General features: G+C 38.4%; 1 protein-coding gene and 1 long non-coding RNA gene across 7 annotated transcripts in view; one reads left to right on the top strand and one right to left on the bottom strand.

The window, feature by feature from the left end:
• RERG (RAS like estrogen regulated growth inhibitor) overlaps nucleotides 1-23573 on the top strand; it is a 106191-nt gene that overhangs the window by 59687 nt on the left and 22931 nt on the right. The gene's annotated exons all lie outside the window — the stretch shown is intronic.
• On the bottom strand, nucleotides 280-23343 carry LOC118729905. 5 transcript variants are annotated; one of them, XR_006742794.1, is made up of 3 exons: nucleotides 23131-23343; nucleotides 18096-18097; nucleotides 280-292 (listed from the first exon to the last, which is right to left on the bottom strand). It is a non-coding gene; the product is annotated as an uncharacterized LOC118729905 (long non-coding RNA). The 5 variants fall into 5 exon arrangements; XR_004991306.1 differs by lacking the exon at nucleotides 280-292 and adding an exon at nucleotides 8655-8666 and having other exon boundaries at nucleotides 18093-18097; XR_004991307.1 differs by lacking the exon at nucleotides 280-292 and adding an exon at nucleotides 9799-9829.

Here is a 23573-nt window from a genome sequence, read left to right as displayed (position 1 = left end):
ACAACTTAGCTATATATTTGGTTTGCCGGAAACTTAAGTTGTCCTTTTATGTGTCATTTTCTCTACTTTTTTTTTTTTTAATCCTTTTTTTTCCAGCAGGCAGATTCTAGTCACACCTATACAGGTGGCACCAGGTGTGTGCATATTTTTCTGATAGTTACAATGCATCATAGATCCTTTCGGAAAAGTGAAAGATGAAAAGAAAACTTAGTGGTGGTAGATTATTTTATATGTTCTAACTAGAGGCCCAATGCACGGAAATTCATGTAAGAGTAGGCCTTCCTTCCCCTAACTGCTGGCACTGGCTTCCTTCTGGCACCTGGGATCCAGGCTTCCCTCCTCTGGCCGCCATTAGGCACCCGGGACCCGGGCTTCTTTCTTCCAGCCACCTGCAGGCACCTGGGACCCGGGCTGGCTTCCCTCTGGCTCTGGCTTAGTCAGGAAGGATTTCCATAATGATGTCTGGAAGATGTCCAGTTAATTAGCATATTACCCTTTTATTATTATAGATACCATGCCTGCTTTTTTCTCCTCTATTTTTAATTACTTGCATTTCATTGCTTCATCTAGGTTTTCTTTCTCTTGTTTGGTCTTTTTTTTTTTTTTCAGTCTGAATATCTATTACTTGAGTTTGTTATCCTAATAAATATACATATACTTTTTGGATTCTTCTCTGTGGAATAAGAATCACCATGGTAAAGGCCTCAGCATGTGTGACCTACATTGCAAAAAAATATGAAAACCTATGATACTATAATCTCATGTAAATTAGCTTCTCTAATGCTCCTTCATCAAATATTGGGACAGGTCCATCCTGAAGTTTAATATATTGGAAATACTTAAATTGTGACAATTCTGTTTGCATGAGAGTGTTTAAGTCTTCCTTTTACCTAGGTAAAACATAGAGGCCGTGTTTATGAACATGGTTGCTGAGTGTGACAGGCAAGCTTTGACATTGATTGCCCTGCTGGGCAGAGGACCAATGAGCTGCCAGATGATGGAAACACATAAGACTAGCTATGTTCTTTGGCTCTCAGAAAAAGTCCATGGTCACTTCTTGTAATTCCAGTGTTTTTCACATTCTGCAAAATCCTCATTAATCAGATGACTCCAGCTATTAGGCCAAATTTTCCTGGAAGGAAATGAAATAAAATCATCCCTTGATTCTTTTCTGATGATCAGGGTCACGGCTTCTTTCATGAGGAGCAATAACCAAAATAGAACTTGTTTGGCCTCATCATGCAATGTGTGAGTGTTTAGAACAGATTTGCCCTCCTAATTGCTTTGGTCTGGCAAATTTTAAAAGGAACTTGCTCTGTGTGGATGGCTGTGTGAAATGGTCCAGAACCAGATCAGGTGGTGGACTCGAAGAGCCGTCTGGACACAACTTCTGTGGTGCATTGATTGCCAGGGAGCTTCTGTGGCTAAATGGGAGGCCAGAAGACTGGAATTAGGAATATAGATCTGTCTTTGTTCCTTCCGGCTGCCATAACAAAATGTCATAAACAACAGAAATTTATTTTCTGACAGTTCTGGGGACTAGAAGTCTGAAGTCAGAGCATCTGCAGCACAGTCTGTTCCTTCTGGGAGCTGAGAGGCAGGGTCTGTTCCAGACCTTTCTCCCAGCCTCTGGTGGCCCCAGGCACTTCTTGGCTGGGTGATATGTTCCCCCTGTGTATTTGAATCATTTTCCCTCTGTGCATGTCTGTTTTTGCTCTGTGTCCAAATTTCCCCTTTTTATAAGGACACAGTCATATTGGATTAGGGCCCACCTAATGACCTCATCTGCAGAGACCCCATTTCCAAATAAGGTGACATTCATAGTGACTGAGGGTTCGGATTCCACTATTAATACCAATTTAATCCATAATAATAATAATATCTATCTTGAAAAAATCGCCAGAGAGGATCATTTGTATTAGTGAAATGTATACAACTCACATAATATGCCTTCAGTGAATGTATTTCTTGTAGATGTCTTATTTAGATGATGGGATGGCATAAGTAATGTACTGTGAATATTCTTTTCTGTGAATTATGAAGGCTTTACAAGTGGTCCTATATTTTTCAGAGACCACGGCTCTTTATTCTTTTCTCATAGAACTGTTGGCATTTTCCCAATTTTCATTGTTTCTCCTCCATTTATAAACACCAGACTTTTCGTCTTTTATGTTGGATAAGCAAATATCTCTAGGTTGGGGTCAAGGATCTCTCTTTTATAAACAGCGTGTTTGTCTGGGGCCTGTTATTTGGTAAATTCAATTCAATTTCATTTGTTCCAGACATTCAAAGTCTATACCACTGGTTCATATTTTTCACTGTCTAGAACAGTAACCTTCATGGTGATTAGTTGTGTTCTCTTAGAGTAGCAGACGATTGTTATCAAATATAAAATTAAACACCCGTCACAACTCCCTTCATCCTTTCTTTCAAGAAAACCTCAAAGAAGCTTGGGTGACAAGAGGGCTTTGTGGAATGGCTGGAAAAACATTGACCCAGGGGGGGAAAAAAGTATAACAAGTCACATTTTTCCATTACTTAAGGAAAATTGTGATGTTAATTTTTATCTTAATCTTTGGGCTAAGTGTAAATATGTGACTCACCCAAACTAGCTCATTCTTAGACCACAAATATTAGAAGTGATGACTTACAAGGAGGTCATAGTGATGTGTGGAGAGTAAATGCTTGTCTGCACACACTAATTTAACAAGAAAATAACATTTTCCTCAGAAGCATAACATTAAAAAGCAGAGAATTCAATATAAGTAAAAAGCAGTGCCATTTTTTAAAGAAAAGTTATTATGACAAAAAAATCTCTGTTTTGTCAAATAATAATGTAATTGTACTAGGCTTTAATACCTAAGAACATGTGCAGTAGGTCTGGTTTCAATAAAAAGAAGTTCTATTAAATTGCAAATACTATGTGAAAATTAACTTTAAAATATATATTTGTTCATAGTAAATTTCTATTCCTAGTACATGGAAAGCTACAAGGAGGCCTTCTAGCTGGACTGGGTTCCTCCCTTCAAGTTACCACTGTTCCACTTCACTCCTGGGCACTGCTACGAGACTCAAAGTCTCAGGACACAGATGGGTGGTGCCGTGCATTCTCTGTTCTTAGAACAAACCCCCAAAGTCCAGGATCAGGTGGGACAAGGTGAGGGCCTCAGTCTCCAAAAGGTGGCTTGCTTCAGTCTACTAACAGCTTTGGAAATTATAAAAACCCACCTATTCCAATATGTGGGACAGAATATTACTTGATCTCAAAAGCAGGTGAATTGATACATTTAGAAGTTTTCCAAACCAGTGTGGGACAACTAGAAATATATATATATATAAAGGCTAATATGTTTAAGTGTCCCTCCAACCATCCGACTGGTCACTATGATGTGCACTGACCACCAGGGGGGCAGACATTCAGTGCAGGAGCTGCCGTGTCATGCACTGGCCATTTACAAAGAAATGGCACCACAGACCTGGTGCCAACAAAGCAACACTCTGCTTCTCCACAGTGGGACACAAGCCTCACCACCACCCCAGAGCAACAGCCCACCAAATCGCAACCGATGCTGCCGAGACCCCATGGCATAAAATGCAGCCCAGAGCCTAGCCCAGCCTGGAAACTGGCTGTGGGCACTGGACAATGATGTCATGTAGCAATGCCCAAGAACATGACTTGCTTTACAGCCAGGTGCAAATATTTTTACACCTGTTACCAAATGTCTGTGAAGCATTTTCCCATGCCTCATCTCATTTGATCCTAATAGTAACTCTGGAGTAGGTAGATAGGAGACTCAGTAGAATCCTATTTTCTTTTCATTAGCCAGAAAACAGAGATTTAGAAAGTTTAGAAACTTGACCCAACTGAAAAGAAATGGTGAACCTTGAAAATGACTCCAGGTTTTCTCACTGCATAGAATATAGTCAAACGCTGCTGCAGTTAAATATTTTACCCTTTGTTCTCCCTGCGTGATCTATAATAATAATAATCTGCTTCGTGTTGATATTTACTGCTGTGTTGCTGACAATTACCTGAAAGAGAAATTGGGGTGCTTCACTGGGCTGGAAAAAGTTTAGCTAAATCAGAAGGCAGGTCTAATTAAGCAAGTTTATCTATATATAAAGCTCTCACTGGTGCCAATTGTACAAGTGTGTTTCCATCCATCATTGTCGATTGTGAATTTGGTTGACACTCCTATTATAGAGAAAGGGCGAATAGTGATATTAAGATATTTCTTCTAATTAATTCCCTTTCAATGTACATGATTTTGTGCACTGGGCCTCCAGTATTAAATGAAAAGCATTCCTTCTCCATAGTAATGATATTTCTATTTCTGTGACTTTGCTCATGCCAGCTTCTGCTGCCCTTCTGTGCCTTCCTCAGATGGCTTTCCACAATGACTATGGCCGATATTGTCACTCTGAATAATAGTATTTAGAAGTGAAAAACAAAATAGCATCAACCTGCTATGTCTTATAGTTTCTGGGTCATTTCATATGACTCATCATTATTTCAGTCCTGGATCATTTCATATGCCTCATCATTATCTCAGAGCTACTTATTTATCGCCAGCCTACAAGAAGGTGGTCTTGTCATTCATGTATAATATACCATCATGGTGACAAGGACAGTTCTTAGCACATGGGAAACATGCAACATTGTAAAATAACACTTTTACAATGAAATGGTTATAGGAATTTGAGGCAGTCTTTTTAAATTTTTTTTATTTTTTATTGATTTCAGCGAGGAAGGGAAAGGGAGAGAGATAGAAACATCAATGATGAGAGACAATCATTGGTTGGTTGCCTCCTGCACGCCCCCTACTGGGGATCGAGCCCACAACCCAAGCATGTGCCCTTGACCAGAATCAAACCTGTGACCCTTCAGTCCGCAGTCCAACTCTCTATCCACTGAGCCAAACCAGCCAGGGCGAGGCAGTCTTAACAGCAAATATAACACATTGATCCCTTCATAAGGAAGAGAAACTGACCTGATTTATGCAGGAAAAACTATGACATTGGAATTATAGTGACCTCATCACATTAGCCTTCTGTGCTTGGGGCAGAGGGAAGTAAAGGTAAAAGGGATGTTGAACTTTTCCTGAGAGTTTTGTACATAGTATCAATAGTACTGGTAGCGCCCTCTAGTGGATGGTCACAATTAAGAATTTGTACCTTTTGCTACCACTTAGTACTTTTCCCCCCACTCAGGATTAATAAAGTTTTCCTTCAAAGTTACTTAGGATGCTAAAGTCTACCGAAATCAGTGGTGGATGGCTTGTCAGAAATATCTAAAGTAAGTTCAACCTAAGTGAATATCAGTTTTTACCATTACCCTTTGAAGTCATTCGGTTGCCAATGTGGGTGCAATTTAACTGTTGCGTGCAAACACTTGGCTTGGGTGTGTTTATGTAAATGATTCAAAGCTGTGGACTGTGTCTGGCAAGCTACTTCTAAGAAACAAAGGAGAAATAAGCATGTTTTCCATTTAAAAGACATGTGGTTCTTATTGCTGTACAGAGATTGATTTTTGTTTTCACTTGATTTTCTTTTTCAAGTCATTTTTCCACTGTGAAATAAAGCATGTTCATTATAAAAAATGTTGGAAATACTGGGGGGGAAATAATCACCCAACGTTCCACCAAAGCCAAGACCGATTTTGGATACAACCTAACAAGGTAGACAGTTTTCCTGAAGTATATTCTACCTGCGTGGGCTCTAATTCGACCGAGGCTGAGCTTGTCACTTACCTTCCATGCAGCTGTTGTCTCTACTTATAAAGTGCAGTGATAATACTGCATTTATGTACTTCTATTTCCTGTCCCAATTAAGTATGGTGATTGCATAATAATAGGAGCAGCCATAAAGCACAGAATTTCAAAGCCTAACCCCTAGAGTTACCATTTGCCTCCTGCAGAACAGCAATTTAGCCCACACTCAATTCTTCCCTATAACCTCCTACATCTCTGCCAGTGTTTGTGCTCATAATAGTAATACCTACCATTTATTAGGTCCTTATTACACAAGGTAATACAGCGGTTGAATATGTAGCCTGATTGGATTTTAATTCTGGCTTCCCTCCCCTCATAGCAGTGTTATCTTGGATGCATAATTTAAAGTCTATGCTACACTTTCCTCTTTTGTCAAATAAAGGCCCCACCTACAGGGTTTTAAGAAGAAAAATTAAGTCCCTAGAACAGAACTGGGTACACAGGACATGTTGTATAAATGTTAGCTGTTATTATTATATATTATGGTGACATGTTAGACATTATACTAAGTTCTTGATATTTATTATGCCACTTAGCAGAAACCGGTTTGGCTCAATGGATAGAGCATCGGCCTGTGGACTAAAAGGTCCCGGGTTCGATTCCAGTCAAGGGCAAGTACTTTGGTTGCGGGCACATCCCCAGTAGGGGGAGTGCAAGAGGCAGCTAATCGATGATTCTCTCTCATCAATGTTTCTAACTCTCTATCCCTCTCTCTTCCTCTCTGTAAAAAATCAATAAAATATATTAAAAAAATATTATGCCATTTAACTGTCATAACAAGCCTGTGAGTTAGATATTCTTATCCCTGTTTCAAATAAGGACAATGAAACAGTGATCCTCAATAACTTGTGCAGGTCACGTGGCAAATTAGCCGTGGAGCCTACATCCTAGCCCAGATCTGACTGTCTATAAAGCTTGAAGTTCACGACCTACTGCTCAGTGTATTGGGTTGACTATTAGTTTGTGGTTTCTTTATTTAAATTTTATTGAAGCATCGGACATATAGAAAAATACACAAATTATAAGTTTAAAGCTGTGCAAATTTTCACAAACAAAAAGCATCTGAGAAATCAGCCCTGCAGATTAACTTCCAACACATAGACTGGTTTGCCTGTTTTTGAACTACACATACCTGGAAGTACACAGTATAACCTCTTTTTGTGTCTGAGTACTTTCACTAAATTTTACATTTGGAAGATTGATCTAAGTTGTCTATTTGTGTTACTGTAAAGCAGTGGTCGGCAAACTCATTAGTCAATAGAGCCAAATACCTACAGTACAATGATTGAAATTTCTTTTGAGAGCCAAATTTTTTAAACTTAAACTTCTCCTAAAGCCACTTCTTCAAAATGGACTCGCCCAGGCCATGGTATTTTGTGGAAGAACTGCACTCAAAGGGCCAAAGGACAGCATGTGGCTTGTGAGTCGCAGTTTGCCGACCACAGCTGTAAAATATTTTATTGATTGTCATATGACAGTGTAGCCATTCTGTTCTTGGGCATTTGTGAAATTTCCAATTTGGGATTCTTATGAATATTACTGCTATCTTTTGGTGAACATATGTATGCTTTTTGAATAAATCTAAGAGTGAAATTGCTGGGTCACAGGGTAAGCATATTTTTAGCTGTAGTAGATATTGCCATATAATTTTCCAAAATGGTTATATTATTACACTTCTGTAGCAGGTTAACTTTTCACCTGCATAAGAGAAGTATACTGCTAACCACTTGAGTTTAAATTTACTTACACAATCAAAATAATTCATCACTTCTTACAGAGTTAAATACTGTAACATGAATGAAATATCATGAAATTTAAATTTGAAAGGATTAAAATCAGGAGTGAGCCAGGGTGTATTTATGGCAAAGTTGTTCATGAACAGAATAGTTTGCTTGTTGTGTATTATATAGTCATTATTTTATAATTATAACTGATAGGTTGTCCTTATCAGTTCAGGAGATTACAAAAAGGCATAAAGGGCCCACTTTAGGAAATCTTCATAGTTTTCCCATTCTCAGTAGTAAATTCATTGCCCAAAGAAGTCTTATTCTGAAATGCAAAATGTTAACCAGAAGCAGAAGTGAGAAACCTCAGTTCCCCCCTGCTCCACCTTCCTTGTTCCCACCAGACCAAGGACGCCCACAGATCGAAGACAGCATGGCATGAGGAGGAGTGTCTGTGTCCTGGATAGTACAAGGCAGGCATCTTGGTCACCTCAGTCAGCTGGTAGCATCTCTCAGCAGCCATATGTCAAGAAAGGGGGATTCTGCCCGGCCAGTGTTGCTCAGTGGTTGAGCCTTGACCTATGAACCAGAAGGTCACTGGTTCAATTCCTGGTCAGGGCACATGCCTGGGTTGTGGGCTTGATCCCCAGTAGGGGGCAGGCAGAAAGCAACAGACCAATGGTTCTCTCTCATCACTGATGTTTCTCTCTCTCCTTCTCCCTTTCTCTCTGAAATCAATAAAAACATTTAAAAGAAGAAGAAGGCAGAAGGATTCTAAGGCCCTGCAATGAGCACAGAGGAAAATGCTATCATCAATTAGTAATGCCTGCTACAGGCACAAAAGGAGGATAGTGAGAATCTGTAGACTGGTCCTAAAGATCATTTTTACATATACATGCACTTTATTTTAAATATTTTTCTATTACTCCAAATCTAGTATCAGAGTAATTGACATGCTGGCACAATCCAGTGTAGGCTAAATACTGACACAAGAATCATTGGGTCCATATTTTTTCTGTATTTGTCCAGTAGATATTTTTTGATTAATTACTAAAAGTAGAATTCCCTCTGTTAGAATTAAATGTTCTACACTCTCCTAAACAGTGGCCTCTGTCACTTCAATGCATAACACAGGTCACACTCTGCTGCGAACTGATATTTGTGAACAGCTCTCTCCCCATCTGCACTGCAGAGACCGAGTTCTTGTGCTTCTAGAGTTCATCCCCCTCCCTGGCCAACAGTGCCTAGTATGGTGTTTCCCTTTGGCATAGTGGATGTGGATACATGTTTTGTTTTTGTTTTTGTTTTAAGTCTAATATACATTTTAATATTTTCTTAAGTGTTTAGAGTTAGGTGTCAGAATTCAGCTTATAGCCGAAACCGGTTTGGCTCAGTGGCAGAGCATCGGTCTGAGGACTGAAAGGTCCCAAGTTCGATTCCGGTCAAGGGCATGTACATTGGGCACATCCCCGGGAGGGGGTGTGCAAAAGGCAGCTGGTTGATGTCTCTCTCTCATCACGTTCCTAGCTCTCTATCTCTTTCCCTTCCTCTCTGTAAAAAAATCAATAAAATATATTAAAAAAAAAGAAAGAAAGAAAAGAATTCAGCTTATAGAAGGGAAGCCAGAGAGGAAGTTATAAAAAAAAAAAAAAAAGTGAAAATGTTCTTGGTTTTCAGAAAGAATAAATAAGCATACCCTCTTTTTTCTGAGTCCCTGTTAGACACAACATTAACGGTTAGTGAATTTAATGGGATCATTGTCCAAAAGGTGGATGCTCATGTAAAGACCAAAATTTCAGTGCTAAATAGACACATTCATATTGAGTATTTTTAAAATCTCTGAATGCCTATGGAGTAAGTCATTGAATGAAAGTGACCTTCTCCAATTCACTTCCTGTCCCCCCAGTGCCTCTGCCCTGGTCATCAGGGGCTGATGTACCAAGTCATCACACATGATGCTCTTCCCCGATCACGAATACCCTAAGATTATTCCTGACCAGGTGTCATGTGCCCACATGGATGGAAACTTGTTTCAGCGTCTTTAAATTTGATTCTTGCAGCACTCAGCTCCACATCCTTTCAGAAGCAGGAGGCTCACCAGAGCAGACCATTTCTGGCATCTCCTTCCTCTGCTGTTCTTTAGGTCATTGTTGTTTGCAGCTCTGCGTTCTTTCTTTACCCCTTCTTGTCTTACTGCAGTTAGCATTTCCAGGGGTCCTTTTGGGATCCCCAGAACCCCCATGGTGGCCATTCTGCCAGGACTTCTGGGTGCTTCACTTGTAATTTGCTTTGAACGTACCTATAACCTTACCTTCTGGAAACATCTCCCTCTAGCTTTCCCCCCCTACCCCGCCCTCAGTCCACATGATCTTAGGATGTGTTGCACTCACGCCCTGGGCTGCAAGTCTGCTTGCAACTTTTGTAGCGCCTCCTGGGATCTTCCTGACCACTCTCTCTGTGAAGTGCATCCCAGATCCAGAGGCTGCTCCCTGCTCCTCTGAGGGAGTCGTGTATATCATGTTGAATATGTGTCATTTCTGTTATCCATCCGGATTCTAGATGTGCTCTTCGATCCCTGAAACGCCTTTTTCATCCTGTAGAAATTGTAGAAGGATTCATTCCAATTTTATAAACACACATTTTCCCAAATAGAAAGTGTCTCTCTTTTCTCATTCAGCATCTTAATACATGCATTGCTCACAGCCTACCTTCTAATGAATTAAACTATTGCCTCCTGTTCACCATTCTGGGGTAATATTTTGTTTGATGTTGAATGTTCATGCCATTTTGATAGCAGTGTCTGGGTCAGTGGGCACAATTTCCATACAAGGTCTACAAGCACATTTATTTCAAAACAAAGTTGCCATTTCCTCATCTTTTATCAGTATAAGAGGATGGTAATTTATGCCCTCACTATCTTGGTAATGAATATTATCTGCATAATTACAATTATCAAATGATTCTTCCTTTTTTCCTTCTTTGTTCAGATGATATCAGCTTGAATTAACTAAAGACCATTCCCTCACATATCCATCTCCTTTGACTTGTAAAGAACCAGTTTTAGCCAAACAATGTTGCAAAATGCGGCCTTTTTTTTTTTTTTTTTTTTTTTTTTTTTTTTTTTTTTTTTTTTTTTTGCCTAAAGCAAATTTTACAGTAGGAATAATATTCATTTTTCAGGCCAAGATTTTAATCTTTTTGATTTATAATATCAAGATCACATAATTTCATAAACCAGAGCCAGAGAGTCTTTTTGGTCACCAGAATATTTACAACTCATATCCAGAGTTTACCAGGGAATAGTGAATTCATTCTGTTAAAATGAGATCTGGCATAAACCTTTACTCCAAGCTTAACAGAAGCAAACATGGCCTCTTTTTTCTTGAGGGTTCACAAATTAGATTTATAAACTGGACACAATTAAAAGCTTTGGAATGCCAAGGAAAAGGCAGATTTGAGGGAGATGTTGATTTTTCTTTTAAGAATTTTTTAAATAAAGCCCAAATAAAAAGAAAACTGAAGAAATGGGTTGTTCCTGTAATGCTTCTGAGCTGCTTTGCTTACAGCTAATCTGCATGCTTTTGTACTGCTTGCCAAGCCAAGGCGAAGGCCAGATCACTGAAGGTAAACAGGATTTGGGAGGCTGCCGGCTCAGGAATTCAAAGCTCAGCCTGCACTCTGCTCTTGACTTGCTGCTGTCAGTCCACATGGACCCATGCTCTGCGCTCGGAGGAAGTGCTCCAATCTACACATGCACCATCAGCAGGGTAATGTGATACCTGGCACGATTGGACAGCAGCCAGAACAGACCTCTCAAGCTGATGGGCTTAGGTTTGATTTTCAGTAATGCAGGGAGAACAGCTGTGAGAGCATAGATATATTACTAAAGCCACTTAAGCTTCAGGTGCCTCACCCATGGAAAAGATAAAAATACCTTCTTTATCCTGCAAGGAGATTGTATAGAAAGTAAATAACGGGTGACCATGTAATTTATCATCCAAACCAAAATACTTTTGAGAGTGAAAGGGGTATTATCAAAAAGTATGCCAAGATGATAGCAGTACAATAAGGCTATCCCAGAAAAGCTCAGAATGTAATATAATGTAATGAAATGTAATATATTACACAGTGGTGGGCAAAAGTAGGTTTGTAGTTGTGAGTACACGAAACACAGAATTTATTCTTGTATTATTAATTATTGTATTATTTTACATATTAATAACTGTAAGCCTTTTGCCCCATCCTGTATATGAAATATTCTATATAATAAAAGCCCAGCAACCAAATGGTGGAATGACTAGAACAACAGGTCGACCAGTTGCTATGATGTGCACTGACCACCAGGAAGAAGATGCTCAATGCAGGAGCTGCCCCCTGGTGGTCAGTGCGCTCCCACAGTACAGTGGGAGTGCTGCTTGGCTGACTGGGATGAGCAGCGCTGCCACAGCAGGCCATGCTCCCCACCAATGCATAAATCCTATGCAGCGGGCCTCTAGAAAAAGGCATAGAATTTTACCATAGAAAAGGAGCCTGGTACATTGCAGCCCCTGGCACCAGTTTTTTTACCCTTTAGTTTGGAACAATTAGAGTTTACAAAATACATATACATGAAATTTGATCATCACAGTAGTCTTGTGAGGTACACTTACTTATCCTCCTTTTAGAACTCATTACAGACTCATTTACCTCTCAGCATAACCATTTTGGCTTGTCTCAGTTTCGGTTCTTACAAGGGTATTTCTTGGATCACATGATCTCACACATCTAGAGGAAATAATGAACAAAAACAGACCCAGAGAAAGAGAAGCAGCGATCAGACTCTCAACCCTCAGAGGAAAAGTAGGGGAGGGTGGGGGGAAGGGGGAGAGATCAACCAAAGGACTTGTGTGCATGCATATGGGCCTAGCCAGTGGCCATGGACAACAGGGAGGTGGGGGCATATGTGGGTTGGGGTTTGGGACGGGAATGAGGGGATGAGAACAATTATGTGATACCATAAACAATAGAATTAAATAATAATAATTATATAATTATATATATATATATATATATATATATATATATATATATATATATATAGGCACTAGAGTGCAGGGAGCATCATTACCTTGCTTGGGATTCCAGGGAAAGGAACAGGGCAAGGATTCAAATTCAGTTCTTCCAAGTACAGTATTACATGTCCTTGCATCACCGCTTCTCCCAAAGAGCTTGTAAGAACACTTTCTATGCAGTTGTGGTTGGTAAACTTCTCTAAAACAACCTAATATTAATGCTAAGTCTTATTTTGTGTTCTGACATGAAAGTTAAAGTAGTCCATTTTTATGTGAGTGTAGCCTGTAATTTCTGTGTTTGTTTGTTTGTTTTAGTGGAATAATGGTTGATTCAGCCACTGTAAGGTTTTAATACCACCTCTTTTCTCCCTGTTGTGAGATAAAACACAGGAGGGCTTACATCAAGCACTGGAAGTCCTTCTCCATGTGTCTCTCCAGTTGTCTGCTGGTGTAGGTATACTAGGTGTTCTTTCCCCTGTGTACCATCCACTGATGAACCTGAGCACATCTGCTGTTGAAATCCCCTGGCAGAGTATAGGACATGCGCAGGCCCACTGGCTCTTGGCTGCACAGCTGTGGCCAGCATTTGGGTGTACCAAGCATCTGGACAGTAGCTCTCTGTCCTGTTTGGGATTTATCTGCCTGGTCATCTCATGAGCTGCCCTTCCTGTCCCTCCTTAGTCCTGAGGCATTTGATGAGGGCTTTTAGGGCCAAGATAGGTTATGGAGGAGCTGTCCTCCCCTGTTCTAAATGCCCTAAACCTACCTAGGGGTATCTCTGCCCCTTTATTCTTCTCTAATCTTATATCACTGGCTCAACCTAGGGAAGGGACATAGGCCCACAACAAAATTTCTCTCTGATGTCCTTTCTCTTCCTAGGCATCTAAGGATGGGGGTGTTTAAGGGCCGAGAGTAAGAAGGGGGTTCTGACTATAATCTAATCTTAAAAGACAAGATCTTGGCCTTTGGAATGCTAAAGTCCAGGGACAAATACCTGGTTTCTCTTTGTGTTTGTGCTCTGGCTTCCCTTCCCTTAGGGAAGCAGAGGTCAAGGTCTAGTTTAAATGGGAAAGAAAATGAGGGAAAGATCCAAGAGATTTCCTGCAAAATCAAAAACACACACAAAAAAAACACAAAACAACAACAACAACAACAAAAAACACCACTTCTAAGGACTGCTTCACCACATTATCCCCTACTTTCATTCCGTCTGGTCTTGGTTCTATAGCATTGCACATTAAAACTAAATTTGCTGCACTACTAAATAGTCACTGAATATACATCTCACTAAATTTGTGTGATTCACCATGGTGCCATCAAACAAAATTATAGCTAATAAATGTTTAAGATGGGTACATTGCCAAGAACTGTTATGTGATGTTGGATAATAGCTTAAAAGCTTATGTTTACTTCTTTGTTCCTCTTCTCTATATTCTCTTGAGCCGACTCCAATTAAGCTGTTATCCACACCAGCTCATTGCCAATGATTTCACATAGTTAAATCCAATTATAAGTCCTCCTCTTACTTATTTGCAGTATTCAAAACAGTTGGTCAACACTTTGTTCATTAAAAACTTTCTCTTTATAGCTTCTGGGATTCTAAACTCTCTTAGCTTTCCTCCTACTATATTTTGTGTCACCTTTACTGATTTCCCCCTCATCAACCCAACTATTAAACGTTAGTGGTGCCTCAGTGTTCAGGCTGCTCCTTCATCCATGCTGTCTCCAGGTGACCTCATCCATCTTGTGTCTTCAAATACCACCTTTATACTGAGATATTTGCAAATTTACATCTCTAGCCTGGATCTCTACCCTCCACTCCAGGCTCTTACATCCCACTGCCTTTTAACATCACCATAGCATATCAAAATGATGTCAGAAACGATACTTGTTCAAAACTAACTCCTGACTTTTCCTCTAAAATCGTCTCTTCTCTACCCACAGCTTTTTCTCATCCCAGGAAATGGCACTTCATCCTTCCAATTTCCTCTTTGTCTCTCATACTCCACAGCCAATCCAGAAGCAAATTTATTTCCCATCACCTCCATTGGTCCAAGCTGCCAGGATCTCAGTTATCACTGCAAGCTCCTCATTGCTCTCACTACTTCCCTTGCCCTAACCCCGATAGTCTGTTATCCACACAGCAATAAGATTACATCACTTTTCTCATGATGATCTGATGTTTCTCCGCCTCCAATTGACATCCTTACACTCATCTGCTTAACTTCTTCCACTCTTTCCATTCACTCTACTCCAGCCACAATGGTTGCCTCCTTTTACTTGAACTTGCCAGGTGTATATATGTCCCAGGGCCTTGGCATTTGATCTGTGTTCTGTCTGGAACATTCTCTCCCCAGATATGTAGATGGCCTACTTCATTACCCACTTTAAGTCTCTGCCAAGATAACAACTTATCAGTGAAGTTTTCCTTGCTCACCCTTCTTAAAATATACCCCATTCCAACCCCTCCACTCCTTTTCCATTTTTCTGCTTTATTTTTCTCCATAGGACTTATTACCCTATATTATACTATTGGCTTATTTTTGGATTTAATATTTGTATTTCTAAAGACCATAAAGCTTCAGGGACAAATCTTTGATTTATTTGGTTACCTCTCTACATCCTAAAGGAGGCTGGTGCATTCTAGTTTCTCAATGAATATTGAGTGAATGAACAACAAAATAAAGCCTCAGGGCTAATACTGTTACTCAGCAACCAGCTCAATGCCATGCCTGTAATAGTGGTTAGTAAAGACTTGTTTCATGAGTGAATGAAATGGGTTAAACCTGTGAACATTTGTCTCAAACTCTAAAACTCATAGAAAAAATATATATCTGACTTTTCTTTTCTCTAGTTGTTCTACAGAAGGAATTATTAATCACTGTTGAATTCATTCTTAATGGGCTTACATACAACCCTGATATTTAATAAATGCATTTGGTAATAGCTACCAACATGACCTACCACTTTAAATACCCCACCACCTCTTCTCACCCCCCCACCCCCCCAGAAGAGCATATACCAAAGAAGATCATTGAACCAAATACCTTGGATTTGACATAAGGGTTTTGTGAGGACACTCTATTCTTTCTTTATCCAAAAGTACTCCCTGTTATGGTGCAGATTGTTTTTATATCCCACACTGTGAAGTGCGAATGAGTTTGGACAGCTAGAAGAGAGCTGGTTAAGTTGTGTGATTTTGCCAACATATGCATCAAAATCTGAGCCAATTACTTCAAAAGCAGAACATACCAATGACAATATGGCTTCAGAAAGTGTGTATAAAGATTTTAGGTGATTTAATGCAAGAGACTGGTATTACATTTACTTCTTTCTCTCCCACACTTTCTTTCTTCTCTCCCCTCTGACCCAAAATGTTATTAAGAAAAAAAAAAATGCTAGAAAAAACAAAACAGAAAAAGAAGCTAATTGATAAATCACTATCAATAATTTATAATTGACATTCCAATCACACCACATGAGCCTTATCAACCACACATCCATTAAGAAGCATGTATATAACCAGTAATAAATAAATGAATATGACAGTGATTTGGTGAACTTTCAAAGTTAATTTATATCAGAACAAAGTGAATAAAAAGATGAAGTATAAAGAAATCTTCCTATAAACTACCTCAGTGAGTTGTGTGGAAACATTGCTCTCTGTCCATAATTTCTAGCTGTTAGATTTTGGTTTTGGCTGACAATTTACTCTTAAATAAATTACCAGCAAGAGAATATGCTCGTGTCATTTTTTGGTAAAAAGAAAAGAAAATCAACAAAGTTAATGTAAAATGCAACCTTTTAATTTGAATAAAGTAATGAATCTGGGATTATTAAGGCTAAAGATAAGATATAAGTTTATGAGCATATAAAAAATTAGCACATTATTATTATTAATAGGAGATATGCAAAGTTTGTGATTTTATATCTATACGAGAGGCCCGGTGCACAATGGGATACCTTGGCCTTGCCTGTGCCCTCTCACAATCTGGGACCCTTCAGAGAATGTTAGAGAGCTGGTTTTGGCCCCATTGTCACAGGCCAATCTGAGGGATCTCCACCAGTGCACGAATTCATGCACTGGGCCTCTAATATGCATATAAGATCTTTGGTTAAACCCTTTCCACCCTTCCTTCTCCCCCATTCCCTCTGAGATTCATTAATCTGTTCCATGTTTTCGGGCCTGTGATTTCCACTTCTGTGTTGAGCATCTGCCCCCTGGTAGTCAGTGTGCATCATAGCTACTGGCCAGTTGGCTGGTCACATAGGCATATACTACACATTCTTATAAAATCTGTAAAGTTAGGTGAATATGAGTAACTTGAAAAATTAGAAATAAACTAAATAACACTAATTTTGAAATGTTAAAAACTTATCAGTTAATTCTATTTCAAGCCCTATGTTGCCACTGAAGGTCAGTGCAATTTGTCTTAGTATTGTTACACACTTAAAATATACTAAAATACATATAATGCATGTAAGAGCTGAAATAAAATGGAAAAAATATTGAAGATGCATCAATAACAATATGGTAAATGAGCTCTGGAACCTACTTACAATAAAAAAAAATTCCAAGTTACTTTTCTTAGACCATTAAAAATTGGAAGTTGCTGGACTTGAGAAAAACAGGCAAATACAGAAAATCATAGCCAAGATCAGCTGACATAGACAAAAGCTGATGGAACTATGAATGGGTCTCTAATTTAAAAAGACAAAATGTAAAAATACATGGATAATGAAAACAGAGAAATAGGAACTTCATAAAAAGTTAATAAGATTTCCTATAAATAAAAAAGTATTGTAACAGAAATAAAGAATGCTTTTTCTTTATAAATCAATAGGCCAGTCACAGCTGAGGAAAGAATAAGTAAGCATCAGTATATGTCAATAGAAACTTTCTAAACTGAAATGAGAAGAGACAAAATAATGGGGGGAGGGAAACATAGAATATCAAATAAATGTAGGATAATTTCAAATGGTGTAAAATGGAATAATTGGAATACCACAAGAAAAAGAAAGGGAATGGAGAGAACAAATATCTGAACTAATGACTGAGAATATTGCAGAATTAATGATGTCTATCATTAATTAATATAATGATGTCTAATATTCCCAAGGCCATAGATCCAAAAAGTCCAGAGAACACCAAAGCATATTATATTCCAACTCCTGGGGGGGGGGGGGGAACAAAGATAAAGATAATGTCTTACAAAAAGCTGGGACTGGGGTGGGATTATCTAACTATTGAGGAGCAAGTATAAGAATTATTTAAAGGGATCATAGAGAAATAAAACACCAACCTAAAATTTTATAACCAGTGAAATTATTCTTTAAAAGTAAAGGAGAAATAACGATTTTTTAGACAAATAGAAACTAACAGAATTCATCATTAGCAGAGCTGTTCTGCAAGAAAGGTTAAAAAGAGTTCTTCATGGAGTAGAAAAAATGATATAGGTCAGAAATTCAGATTTACATGAAAACAAGAAAAGGAATAAATGAAGGTAAACTAAACTTTTTATTTCTTAATTGATCTAATAGATAACTACAGCTCAAAGTAATCATAGTAATGGGTAATTACAACATCTAGATAAGAGAAATGAATGACGAATGCTATGGGATAGGAAGTAGAATTGAAACTATCATGTTATAAAATAACTTGCACTATTTGTGAAGCAGTACAGTATTGTTTTAAAGTATATTTAATTCTATATGTATATTGTAAACTATAGAATAACCACTGAAAACTTCTCAAAAGACATAAACTGAACCTCTTTAAAACTAAATTTTTTTGTGTGTGAAAAACTCTGTCAAAAGAATGAGAAGACAAGCCATAGACTAGGAGAAAATATTTGCAAAAAAAGATATTTTAATAAAATACTATTATCAAGAATATACAAAGAGCTCTTAAAACTCAAAAATAAGAAAACAATCTGATTTTTAAAATGAGAAAAAGATCTGAACAGACACCTTGCCAAAGAAAGAGACAGATGCCAATGAACTATGTCAAATATGCTTCATGACATATGTCATTATATAATTGAAAATGAAAAAAATGAGATACTACAATACACCTATGAGAATCGCCAAAATCAAAACACTGACACCAAATGCTAGCAAGGATGTGGAGCAATAGGAACTTCCATTTATTGTTGGTGGGAATGTAAAATTATAAGCCACTTTGGAAAACTGGCATTTTCTTCCAAAACTAAACATACTCTGACCATACAATCCAACAATTTTGCTCCTCGGTATTTACCCAAAGGAGTTGAATACCCATGTCCACATAAAAATCTGTACCTGGATGTTCATAGCAGCTTTATTCATATTTGCCAAAACTTGGAATCAACCAAGTTGTTCTTCAGTAGGTGAATGGATAAATAAACAGTGGAATATTCAGATCATGGGATATTATTAAGTACTAAAAAGAAATGATCAGTCAAGCCATGAAAGGACATGAAAGAATCTTAAATGTGTATTACTAAGTAAATAAATGCCATCTTGGAAGACTATATACTATGTGATTCCTAATATATGACATTTTAGAAAAAGGCAAAAACCATGGAGACAATTAAAATGTCATTGATTGCCGGTAGTTATGATAAAGGGAGGGATGAATAGGCACAGTTTAAAGGCAGTGAAACTACACTGTATGATATTATAATGGTGATTATATGTCACTAGAGACCCGGTGCACAAAATTTGTGCATGGGGTGGGGGGTCCCTCAGTCCAGCCTGCACCCTTTCCAATCTGGGACATCCCTTTTACAATCCAGGACTGCTGGCTCCCAACTGCTTGCCTGCCTTTGCCTGGTTGCCCCTAACTGCTTCTGCTTGCCAGCCTGATCACCCCCTAACCACTCCCCTGCCGGCCTGATTGCCCCTAACTTTCCTCCTCTGTTGGCCTGGTCCCCCTCCAACTGCCTTCCCCTGTCAGCCCAGTCACCTCTAACTACCCTCCCCTCTATGCCTGGTGCCTCCTAGCTGTCCCTCCCTGCTGGACTGATTGCCCACAACTGCCCTCCCATGTGGCCATCTTGTGTCCACATGGGGTGGCTATCTTTTACCACATGGGGGCAGCATCTTGTGTATTGGAGTGACGGTCAATTTGCATATTACCTCTTTATTATATAGGATTATAAATTTATAAAATCCATAGAATGTACAACCCCAAGAGTGTGAACCCTAATGTAAACTGTCAACTGGGTGATATTGATGTCTCATTGTAGATTCATCAATTGTCACAAATGTACTGCTTTGTTGTAGGATGCCAATAGTGTGGGAGGCTGTACATGTATAGGGGTAGGGGAAACAGGGAACTTTATATTTTCAATATAAATTTTTTGTTATTTTAGAGAGGAGGGGATAGAGAGAGATAGAAACATCAATGATGATAGAGTATATCATTGATCAGTTGCCTCCTGCACGCCCCCCTACTGGGGATCAAGCCTGCAACCCAGGAATATGCCCTTGACTGAAATCAAACCTGGGACCCTTCAGTCCACAGGCCAACACTCTATCCACTGAGCAAAACCAGCCAGGGGCAGAACTCTATTTTTTGCCTCATTTTGCCGTGAACCTAAAATTGCTCTAACAACAGCATATCTATTACTAATAAAAGGGTAATATACTAATTAGACCGGGTGTCGACTGGACATTTTTTGGTCATCTTGTCTGGTCCTCCTTCTGGAAAAAGCCACAGTGGCAGGGGCTGAGGCAGAGGCAGTTAAGGGCGATCAGGCTGGCAGAGGAGGGCAGTTAGGGGTGATCAGGCAGGCAGGCAGAGGTCCAGGGATCAGGCCTAAACCAGTAGTTTGACATCCCCAAGGGTTCCCAGATTGGAGAGGGTGCAGGCCAAGCTGAGGGACAACCCCTCCATGCACAAATTTCATGCACTGGACCTCTAGTTTTTATATGATAAGCAAAAAGTCTGAAAGACACATCATCAAAGAATATATGGATGGCAGATAACTATATGAAATATTCCCAACATCACTTGTCATTAGAGAATTACAAGGAATCAATGAGATAACAATACAACCCATTAAAATGTCAAAAATCCCCCCAAAATTAAAACAAAACTGACAATATGGAATGCTAGAAGGATTTGAAACAACAAACTTACGCATTTCTGGTGGGAGTGCAAAATGGTATAGCCACTTTGGGAAACAGTTTGGCAGTTTCTTATAAAGCTAAACACAATCTTACCATAATCCAGCAAATGTGTTTCTAAATATTTACCCAAGCAGTCTGATAACTTATGTCTACATAAATACCTCCATGCGAATGTTTACAGCCAAAACATAATTGCCAAAAATGGGGAGCAATCGAGATGTTCTTCAATGGATAACTGGATAAACAAACCGTATATCCATTCACAGAAATATTCAGCAGTAAATAGAAATAGGCTCTCAAGGCAGGCCATGACACAGAGATACTTTAAATGCACATTGCTAAGTGAAAGACATCAGACTGAATTGACCTCATGCTGCATAATTCCAATCACAACTTGACAACCACATATAATAATGGATAGGAGTGAAGGAAGAACCATTCTGTCTTACTTTGTTGTTTTTTCTTTTGTAGTTTTGGAATAGCTCTTTAATAGCCCCCTTCCTGTCTCCAGCCTTACCTGCATCTGCCCAATTCATCTTGACACAGAAACAGCATGACCTTTATTAAACAAAGAGATGATCATCTCATCCTTGTGTTCATAATACTATAATGCCTTCTCATCATTTTAAGCATAATGATACATTTCATAGCTTGGTTTATAAGCTCTTCATAATGTGGGAATTTTCCAGCCCAGTCTCCCCCAATGCCTCTCACTCCCTTATTTTACCAGGCTCAAGTTTTCCATATACAATATGACATTTTAAGTATCCAATTTTTTTAAAGAGTTTTTTTGTTTTTTTGTTTGAAGATAGCGGTAGGAGTGGTGATGCGGCTGCAGATGAAGGTACCCTATTGCTAGTGGTCACCCCCCACATCTCTAGTCTAGAGTCATTGGCACAGACTGTACATCTATGTGTCTATATAGGTAGGAAGCAAAATGAGTGTGGAGCAGAGTATAAGCAGAGTAACTTGTAAAATCCATGATTCTTTATCAAGTAAGGCATCCAGTGGAGTTATACAAGATATTTCTCTGCTTCTCTGGGATACTTACCGTAGTTCCTTTGGATCACTTTTATGCCTCAACAAAGTCCAAATATTCCCAATCTCCAATGTCTTATCTGCTCTGGTAATATAAGCACAGAAAAAATTAAGATATTAACATGTTTGTTTCTTCATCCATAACAAAGTAAAAATTAAAAGTTCAAATTTTATATCCAAATCTCTTAAAGTTTTAAAAAATAGTTAATGTAATACAAATAATATCACTTGGTATGAAATATTATTTATAATTTAAATTATAAATTATTAAATTTAAAACTCTCATTTGGGAAATTTAGTGATGTATTTCTTAAGCACCACTCATAATTTAAAAAATAATAAATTTCAATTTATACAAAACTGGTTTGAATTATTGGGCACAGAATCCATAACTTTTGATTTATTAACCTTTAAGATATAAATGAAAAGACAAAACCAAACCAGTTGATTACCATATTCCAAGTTTAATTTCTGCTGTTTCAAATTTAAATCCAAGAATTTATTTTCATTCAATCACACAAGTTAATTTATTTTATTTAAAAATAAAGTTATTTTTTAAAATTTTACATTCTTTAGAAGCATTCCCCATACTTCTGCTTCCTATCAAACATGTTGGAAATTGCAAGTCATGGTCCTGGCAGTTTTCCCATTTTCATTAGTCATCCTGACCAGTTACCACTATCAAATTAACCTTTACAGAAAGAAAAAAAAAAAGGAAAGAAAAACAACACAAACACCATATATATAAAAATTAACCTTTACCTTACCATTCCATAGCAAAAAAAAAAAAAAAAAAGTCAATTTTCAGAATTTGGAATGCCCTGAAGCTAGACTATCAGGCTAAGTTTTCAGAGTGAAGAGTGCTTCATAATGATTATTGGAGGTTACACCATTTCCCTTTAGGAAATTCTTTGCAAAGGAACGGTGACATTTATTCTGTAACTCTTTCTCAGAGTGGTATTTTTGTCAGACGCAGGACAGGGTAAGTCAAAATTTTCTGGCTTAAACAAACACAATAATTTAAAGGCAATCCTTAAACCTCCATCTGGAGTTGATTTACTTTCATTTTAACTTCTGGCATTATAAAGCATCTACTTTTATATTACATTAATTTTAAATTTCCATTAAGTTGTTCACTGTCTTTTACAGGGCTTAAGGATTTTTAATGCCAATTTATTTTGACCAGCACAAGAATAGAGCAAGGGTGAGATGAAGTAGGGGGTGGGGAATGAAGCTACTTCAGAAACTACGGGTAGAAGAACAAATTTTTGTCCCCTAGCTGATCTGTTGATTTTTTTTTTTTATTTTTTTTTACTTCAGTTAGAAATTTTGAGGAGTTGAGGTGGGGAGGACATGGGAAGCAAAGGAGGACACCATGAGATGAGCCTGAAACTAGAGTTCTGTGCTAACTCCACTTTCCTTATTTTAAACCAGCAGTTCTCAACCTGTGGGCCATAACCCCTTTGGGGGTCGAATGACCTTTCACAGGGGTCGTCTAAGACACCCTGCATATCAGATATTTACATTACAATTCATAACAGTAGCAAAATTACAGTTATGAAGTAGCAACGAAAATAATTTTATGGTTGGGGGTCACCACAACATAAGAAACTGTATTAAAGGGTCTCGGCATTAGGAAGGTTGAGAACCACTGCTTTAAACTATCCACATGGAACATCCTATACATGCCCAATGCATTTGCCAATTGCTAGAAAGTGTCACTCTGGCAATGAATGTATGAAGGGAAGGATTGGGATACTTGGGTAAATAGATGATGATATTTCTCTACCTGGATGTTTTCATTAATGTCTCATTCAACAGGTTCACGTCCAAACTTGCTTGACTTTAACTCATTTCCTCATTATATTCTACCT

The sequence above is a fragment of the Pipistrellus kuhlii genome, unplaced genomic scaffold (assembly GCF_014108245.1).
Source record: "Pipistrellus kuhlii isolate mPipKuh1 unplaced genomic scaffold, mPipKuh1.p scaffold_m20_p_3, whole genome shotgun sequence".
Taxonomy (NCBI): Eukaryota; Metazoa; Chordata; class Mammalia; order Chiroptera; family Vespertilionidae; genus Pipistrellus; species Pipistrellus kuhlii.
Note: the sequence above shows the minus strand (reverse complement) of the source record. Positions and strands in the feature narration are given on the sequence as shown.